The sequence below is a fragment of the Ipomoea nil genome, unplaced genomic scaffold (assembly GCF_001879475.1).
Source record: "Ipomoea nil cultivar Tokyo-kokei standard unplaced genomic scaffold, Asagao_1.1 scaffold3043, whole genome shotgun sequence".
NCBI classification, from domain to species: domain Eukaryota; kingdom Viridiplantae; phylum Streptophyta; class Magnoliopsida; order Solanales; family Convolvulaceae; genus Ipomoea; species Ipomoea nil.
Genome location: NW_017619471.1, coordinates 741,249 through 750,958, shown reverse-complemented (window position 1 = coordinate 750,958; position 9,710 = coordinate 741,249).

Below are 9,710 nucleotides of genomic sequence, written 5' to 3'. Positions count from 1 at the left end.
TAGCCGCGGCCCATCAGAAGGACCGCCGGCTAGAGCCGTGCCACCACGGGACTAGGGCACGACCCTAGAAGAGGGCCGTCCCCTAGTCCCAGCTTCTTAACGGGGCTCCAGGGGCGGACCATGAAGAGTCCCGCCCCAGGTCCCTGAGTTTTGTACTGATGAGATTTTTGTGCAGTGCCCGGGCCCTTGTGGCTCAGCTACGTATCGTTTCAGACCGAGTGTTACGAGCCCTTGTGGCTCGGCTCTTCGGGATCGTCTTGACGCACGTTATGGCTTTGATTTCGTTGAATTTGGATTAAAAACAAGTATGTTAAGAAGTATTTTGTGAAGTAATGTTATACAGTGCATTTTTGCTAAACTCTCTGTGTTTGAGAAATTGTTGATCATGTGATCGAATAATGTTTTTACCGAGTAAAGAAGCATGATCCTTTGAGAATATGATTTATTATGAAAGCATGATTAAATTGTATTATTTGATCAATGAGAATAGAAGCATACTTGTCGAGTGAAATGAATAGAAATTGCTACCTTGCAAACCAAGCATGATGATATATTCTTGAATACTTCATGTTAGTTTATACATGATTTAGAAGCATATTATAGAGCATTTCGACATTTCACATGAGTCATATTTCAAAAATGCATAAGGGGCCAACGTGAGCCCAAGAATACTTTCAAAAACCATAAGCATGTGGTATAGCGTTCTTTGATGCATTGAGAAGTAGTAGAATTGTTGCATGCATGAGGTTGATGCATGAGAGATATAACTATGTATTATATATATCGGTGAGGTTTTGGAGGATACCGTTTGGACTATGTTCCTCTCGGGAGATTATTATGGACATTGCGGTCCCACGTTACGAGGTCGGAAACTTCCCGCTGGGCTTGGAATCCTGGTTAGGGGGTGTGCACACTAATAGTTCGATACCTGATTCCATAGAGGTTGAACCACGAGATTGGTTCCGTAGACGATAGGAGATATTGGGTCGGAATTATGCCGTTCCCGATGGGGTAAGTCACACTTCTGTGAGACCCTAAGCCGTCTACGAGTATAAGAGAAAGAAAGAGAGTCAACAGATACTCAAGAAAGAGAGTCACCAGAGACTCAAGTATGAGAGTCAACAGAGACTCAAGTATGAGAGTCAATATAGACTCGATAGAAAGGAAGAGAGTCAAGAGAGACTCGAGAAAGTAACAAAGAAACCTCTACAGAAAGTATTCTATTTTATATATGAGAGTATGATTACATTGTTGTACTAGATTGCTTACGAGTATGATTATATTATTGCACTAGATTGCATATGAGAAAGAGTATACTGTTGCACTAGATTGCATAAGAGTATGAGTATATTGTTGCATGAGATTGCATAAGAATATGAGTATATTGTTGCATGAGATTGCATAAGAATATGAGTATATTGTTGCATGAGATTGCATAAGAATATGAGTATATTGTTGCATGAGATTGCATAAGAATATGAGTATATTGTTGCACTAGATTAAATAAGAGTATGATTATATTGTTGCACTAGATTGCATAAGAGTATGATTATGTTATTGCATGAGATTGCATAAGAATATGAGTATATTGTTGCACTAGATTGCATAAGAGTATGATTATATTGTTGCACTAGATTACATAAGAGTATGATTATATTGTTGCACTAGATTGCATAAGATTATGATTATGTTATTGCACGAGATTGCATAAGAGTATGAGTATATTGTTACGAGATTGCATAAGAGCATAAATATATTGTTGCACTAGATTGCATAAGAGTATGACTATATTGTTGCACTAGATTGCATAAGAAGCATGATCGTAATGCTAAACATGTTTGTATACGAATAGAGCTTGTAAAAGATTGTTATTTGAGATGTTTAACTGGAGATATTCCCTTGAGCATGATTATTGTGATGTCGTAGAAGTTCTACTTAATAAGTTATGTGACAAAAGTGTGGAAGCATGTGAACACCTGAGTTATATAGTCTTTTAGCATGATTCTATCTGTAAGCATAAATTGCTTGATAAGCTGTTTGAGAAGTCTATATGTTGATGAATCTACGTGATCAGTCTTATACATATATAAGCATGCCAGTTGTTATTATAGGGTGCAAGCATCTAGAAAGAATACGATAATCTAAACATGATTGAGATTAGTTTATTGATATAATGTTATCAAATGTTTTCCAAGTACATGCTAGAATGCTTTACAGGGTTGAGTGTGGTTATACTTAGCTTCGTGCTAACGGGTGTTTTTCCTGTTTGTCTATGTGTTGCTTGCAAAACCCCTTTCAGGTGGGCCCAGCAGTGAGAAGAGATCGAGTTAGATTAGTCTCTTAGTTTGAGTTGTCTAAACTCTAGTTTATTTGATGATGATGTTATGGATTTAGAATTTATGACTTCATGATGATGGATTGTTGTAGACTTTTTTGGGGGGTGACGTATTTCCCCCTTACTTTTCCAGTTATTACTTTTAGTTCCCAGACCTAAACGTATTTGTAGATTTACCCCCTTTTGCCTGTGCGATCACCCAAGAGTGGTGGTTGTGGCGGTGACACTCCCACTTCTTATCATCTAGATTTCCGTTGCTTAGTTTATGTTAATGACTGTTTAGAGATGTAATTAAGAGTTAGAAAAGTGGGGTGTTACACTGTGCCAATCTAGTCTTTCAAGCCAGAACCAAGCATGTGAAGATTGACTTCCACTTTGTTCGAGATAAGGTTGCATCTGGGGACCTGGTGGTTAACTTTGTGTCTACTAAAGATCAACTGGCGGACATCTTCACCAAACCATTGCCAGGACCGCAGTTTGCAACTCTACGTGACAAGCTCAATGTGGTAGCACACCACCCTTGTGCTTGAGGGGGTGTGTTAGTGATGTTATTATTCTTTAGTTATATCTTTTAATAATATTGTAAAAGGTTAGTGTTCTGTGGCTAGCCTACTAGATAGGAATACTTTACGTTAGTTGTTTAGGATTAGTATTGTAATCTCCTATCCTTCTGTAACTGAATATTGAATCACTTATCTCATCATAAGAAGATACTAGATGCAGTCCAGAAATTGAGTAAAAGCAAAATACAATTATGCAAAAATGATTTTTGGATTATGTCAAAAGCTTTTGGTGTTTTGCTGAAAACTTGGTAATTCTACTCAAAAGCTTTTATGAGATGACAATGAGAATATCCGGTTCTCTATATGTCACCTCTAACACTTTCTTCAGTGAGATTTCTGATTTGAGTTTCAAGTTGGATGACATGATTAGAGCTGATGGTTCTAAAAAAGGTAATTAATAAATTTACCTTCTTTGTATTTTTTTTAAATAATCTGATTATGTGATTAATATGATTTCTGATTATGTGTTTGCCTGTTTGGTATTTCATTGTTTTCTTAGGCAATGGGATCCCAAATGAAAACTAAATTTGAAAAATATTGGGGGATCCTGAAAAAATGAATTTCTTGATCTTCTTTGTCAATATCTTGGACCCAAGAGATAAATTGAAATATATGTCATACTAGTTTGTCCAACTACATGGTGAACTGAAGGTGAAGTAGTGTTTACGAAAGGTCCAAGCTGCCATGGTAGAATTGTATGGTGACTATGCAGCCACCTACTCTGACAATGTGCAACAATCTGAATCATCTTCTGGTAGCCAACCAGATGTGCAACATGTCCAGTCTCATACCAAAATTGGTAGACCTCAGTCTAAGTTAAAAAGCCAACTCAAAAGACAAAGAATGGAGGCTGGTGGAAGCAGTAAAGAAACAAAGCTTCAAGTGTATTTAAGTGAAAAAATTGTGGAGGACAATCCTAACTTTAATATTCTTAGGTGGCAAAAGCTAAATAGTGAGAGATTTCCTACTCTCTCTAAAATGGCAAGGGATGTGCAAGCAGTTTCTATATCCACTGTTGCCTTAGAAAGTGCATTTAGTACTAGTGGAAGGGTATTAGATGCATTTAGGAGTTCCTTAACTCCTAAAATTGTGGAAGCCCTAGTATGTGCACAAGACTGGTTGAGGTTACCAAATCAACCAGTACAAATCGAGGAAAATATTGATGATGTTGAAAGACTTGAACAAGGTAACTTAGAGTGTTAGATTAATACATTTTGTTTTTACTTTATTAGTTTTAAATTAGACTCTTTTTTAATTAATTTCTTTTTATTTGTAGAGTTGGCCACTAGAAGCACAGGACTTGGGACTGCTGGTTCTTCCCTTCCTACCATTCTTGTAAGGCTGTTATATTTAATTTTTTGATTATTTCAACTTTCAGTCTTTTATTCCAGTTTTATGTGAAATGTGAAATGTGAATGACTGAATTGTGATTTGTGATTCACTGAGAAAAACTGGCAAGTGAAAAAATTGGGACACTGTGGGACAATAGCTTGGCAACAATTGAATTGTTACTGCCCTTGATTCCTTTCATCAATCTATCAGCCATCAGGTATAACTGTATCAGATCATTAAGCTTTAAGCATTTTGCTTTGATTAATTGAATCAATAGTGCATGGGTCTTATTACTATTATAGTCATCTAATATGGACATCTGGTATATCACTCTCCTTGATTCTCATTTTGTTTGTACTCATTAGTAGTTCAACAAATACTAATTCCAATTGTTGTCAATGGCTATGATGATGCTTCCACCATTTGTCTGAAATGACTTTGGGTTGGTATGTCACTCATTAGTTTTGGGTCCTATTCCAAAACTGAAGTAGCAATTTGTCCACAACCCTACCTTGACATGAAAACATAGCAATTTGAGCCTTTTTCCTTTTTTCAACACAACCGTGAAAGTGTGAATGAGTGAATCTATGATGGTTTTAACTTGCACTGCCATATATATATTTAACTTGTGTTTTAACTTTGCACAGGAAGATGATGAATGCTGATTGTTGATTCATGTCTGCTATTTGAGCATTTAACTTGTAACTTTTAATGTTTAAGTTGTAACTTGGACCATTGGACTGACTTGAAACTTGTAACTTTAAATTTGAATGCTGATCTTGACTTGTAACTTGTAAAGCTGTAAGTTTTAACTTGTAACTTAAAAGTTGTAATTTAGACACATTTGGTATTTTGGTCATGTAAATTTGTAAATTGTAAGTTGTAACATGTAGATTACTAAATATGTAAGTTTTAAGTTAAGTTTATAGTTTTAGTTTTAGTTTTTAGTTTTTTTTATCTGAATATATCCAAAATTCAATAAATTAAACCGACCGAACCCGACTTATCAAAATCCGAATGGATTACCTTCTAAAAATAGACAAATAGGATTTAAAAATTATAATCCGAAAACCAAACAGGTGGGAGGTTCTATAACCCGAACCGTCCGATACACAAGGCTAGTTGGCCGGCTTCAGCGTCGGCAACCCGGGATGACTCCGCTAAATTCCACAGGAATGCGTCAATCTCTCGAATGGTTGAGTCGTCGGTGGAGACCGTGAAGGAACCGACCTCGACCTCATCGTCATAGTCTCGGGCCGAGATGTTTTGGCTATCGGAATCTGACATGTCTTCTCCTTAAATGTTAAGGGAAGATGTTTGTGTGAAAGCCCGGATAAGGCTACGTGCAAAGTGCGCTAGAAACAAAAGCTTTAATGAAAATTTTAAAGCGAGAAGATCAAAAAAAACTTATTGGTTTACTTCGCGATAGATCAAGAAGTTGGAGAAAACAAGAAATTTGCAAGTGCAGTATGTAACACCCCCCAAACAAGCTAGATAATAAGCCTTAACACATGCAGATTAGACAACAAAACTAGTACAGCGGAAGATAAAACGAGAACTGGATAAAAGAAATCCAACGGGGTGTCACGCCACGTCTACCAAACACGGTAAACGCTACGGCAAACAACCTGCAAGTGTAAACATCTATCCCAAAAACATCAGTCTACAACTACATTGGCACACAGGCCACAAAACAGGGATAAAGGTGCTAAGCTACCGGCACTAGACATCGCGCTCGTCTAAACATCACCTGAAAGATACAAAGATAAACATTGGGACGACGCCGGGTCAGCGATAATGCTGGTAACCCACCAATACCGTTAAGTATCATACATAGATAGATATAAGTTGTAAAACCATTTTCGAAACGGAATACATAAGTATATAAGTCAAAAGCCAAGATCAACAGTCAACACAAGACTCATCACTCACAAAGATAACACGGGAACACATCCCAAACCGCAAAGGTTAACCACAACACAAAGGAATAAGACAAGACCAATGGCAACACATGCCCTTGTGACTACACACGTCACAAGAAAGAGAATTCACAACAACGGCTACACGAGCCCCCGTGACATCACCCATCACGAGTTGATATGCCTTCCTTATGTCCTGTTCCAACCTTATGGCTACCCCCGACCTTGTACCTTCATGCCAACCATTACCTCCAGGACCCCTGTACTTCTTAGTCCAACCTTTTCCCTCCTGGGACCGTCGTCCCCCACCAACAAGACCACCAATTCATAGTACACAAGGTACCGTACACGGCAACACATGCCCGGATAACACATGTTATCCCCCAATCACGTGAACCTTACACGAAGGCCACAGCTCCATAATCACATCACGGCCACCACGAGGACCGCTGCAATACCTTGGTGACTAGTGTCCCATACCACTAATCGTGCAATCCAGGTAAAGCCACACACGCCCCACCACTCACACGAGTCAATCAACAGATCACAACGAAGGTATGAAACAAACTCAATCAAGGAACGGGTCACAACCCAACGACAACAACGATGAATAACACAAGTTATCATCAACCAAACGGAAGGTACAAACCACACACACGCTAGCATTAAGACAATAAACTAGCATGCTTAACAACGGAGAAACTCAAGATAGTTCCGAGGAACACACAAGACACTTCTTGGTCCAATGAAACACAATGTTGAACACTTAGCACGATTCAAGACACCAAAGTCCTACATGGATACCTACCATATAGTTCTAGACATAGGAAACATCAAGAAGACGCTCAAATAGTTCCACAAAAGAACAACGGGAAGTCAAAAGACCAAATACCGAGTCAAACGGATCACGGGGAACAAATCCCGAGCAAACACCACCATGTACCCGCGGGTGGACCCACGGGTAGTACCCCACCCGTGGTTCTGCCCGCGGGAACATCATCCCACAAGGCCATGTACCCGCGGGTAGGCCGGCGGGTGGTGCCCCACTCGCGGGAACACTCCTGTTCCATAACAAATCCCTTCGGGGATTTTCTTCTCCAAACAAAAATTCAAGTCCAAAACATGCCAAATCTCACCCAATACAACAAAATGACTTGAACCATGGAAAATGCCAAGCAATGGAACAAAGGAACCCTAAACACAAGCTCTAGATATGCAATATCACAAGACAAATGCATAAACCCTCACATTTCATAGCAAAACATAAGTAGAATCCAAGAAATCACATATAGGTAAGCAAAATAGGTTTTGTAGAGCATGGATTACCTCTTGTAGACCAAAAGACTTCACTTTACACCACAACAAGCTCCCCACAAGGCTTACTTTCCAAACCCACTTCAAGATCAAACCAAAAGATCATAAAGATCCTACCTTTAAGAAAAAGACAACTAAGATGGAACCAAAAAGACAAGATAAACTTAGATCTTACCCTCCTAGATGCCCAAATAGGTGAAAGGTTGAATCTTGGAAGCAAAACTTGAAATCTTGACAAGGGTCTTAACTTGGCTTGGAGAATAAGCTACACTTCTTTTCTAGAGAGAAGGTAGAGCTAATTTCTAAGAATTGTAAGGAATGAAATGAAGAAGTCTTCTAGGTTAGGTTACAATACTAACTATAACACCCCGAAATTTTTGAACTTTTGAAACTTATATAACAAAGGTAAATTCTCATTAAATCCCAAAGCATAATAAAGGGGTATGGGGTGCTAGGCCACACCTGAGCTAGAGAACTCAGGTGCACAGGCTCACTAACTAAAATCCTCAACAATATCAATACATAAGTGTGGCACGCAGGCCGAAAGGGAAACTATCTAATCTACGCTTCGGATCTCTAGCGCGCTCCAGTGTCTACTCGTCAGTGCCTGAAAGCCAAATATATCTGTTCAGCGAGAGATGCTGGTAACCCACTCCAACGCGTTGAAATACAATACATATAGGAATATATATAGATATAAGAAAAACCATTTCGAAGCATGAAGATATATCCTAAGAGACTCTAGCTTTAAAACAGGGAATAGACTCGACGGACAGAGATAAGCATAGTCAACAATCATAACCAAGCATATACAATTCACTAGTATAGGGGACAGACTTTGACAGATAGAGATAAGCACAGCCAAGCATATACGGGTTACTAGCATGTATCCTATGGTCACGCTTTCACATCATAACATTCATAGCATCAAACCATCCATATTTCATCACATAGCACACTTTGATGGCGCCACAGGACCAATCGCATCAGCGCATATAGCTCTGACACGGCCCCGCAGCACCCTGCCTCGTATCGCAACACGAAGGGGTCGATCGCAACCGACCGATGAACCGCAACTCATCATAATGTTTGATCGCAACCAAACAGTGGACCGCAGCCCAAGAGTAGTCATCTGACCGCAGCCAGGAATATGAACCGCAGCTTATGTGAAACGTTTGATCGCAACCAAACGGTGGACCGCAGCCCGAGAGTGTAAATCTGACTGCAGCCAGCTTCTGAACCGCAGCTCAGGAATAACCAATTTGATCGCAACCAAATTGGGGTATCATGCACACATAACACATAGCAAGCACATGCAACTCATATTAGCACATTGGGAAGGGGGAAAATCGTATAAAGAAACCTATGCATGATCAATCACAAACTAGGAATAATCCTAAGGGGTTCATACTTCTTTCACCTAGGTCAACGGGATACCCATTCAACTAGCATGCAATATATAAGACTCGTTTATCCTACGAACGGTACCCGAAACATCAAACCAGACATAGGCACGATAGACGGAGTCCGTTGGGACACCACGGGGGTCGGGGGAACATCAAACGGGGAAGCCGGGATCCCGAAGTGGGGGAGTTTCCAGCGGGTAGCCGGCGGGTGACTCTTCACCCGCCGGCTACCCGCCGGCGACGAGTCTCCGGGCAGCGGGTGCCCGGCGGGCAGTCGCCTGCCCGCCGACGGCCCGCTGCCGGTGACGCTAATTCCAGCCGCGGGTAGGTGGCGGGTCCCCTACCCCACCTACCCCCCACTGACTCCTTTTCACAATAAAACGCCCCGGGATCCATCGTGGAACCCAAAGCCATGCTTAGACACTTTTAACGCAATCGACGACACCACGTAGATAATTAACGGATCAAAAGCAAGAAACATATGGCACGTATCCTATCATGCTTCCTAAATACAATTAACGCCCAAACATGTGAATTCCCACCCAATATATCAAGAATAACACCACACAAACTTCACGATACATCCTAGGGCTCTAATTATATTTAAATCATCAAGAACGTAATTCATCCTTTAACATCAGGAACCAATACAATTTATCAAGAATATCACATAATCATCAAGAATCCAAATTCCCCAAGAATATCACACAATCAAGAAACCCTTATCATCATCAAGATTATCAAGATAAAACCATATCACCAATTATCAAGATCACATCATCAATATCATAAACAATTCATCAAGACACAAGAATATAGGGGGGGATGCCTAAGATGGAGA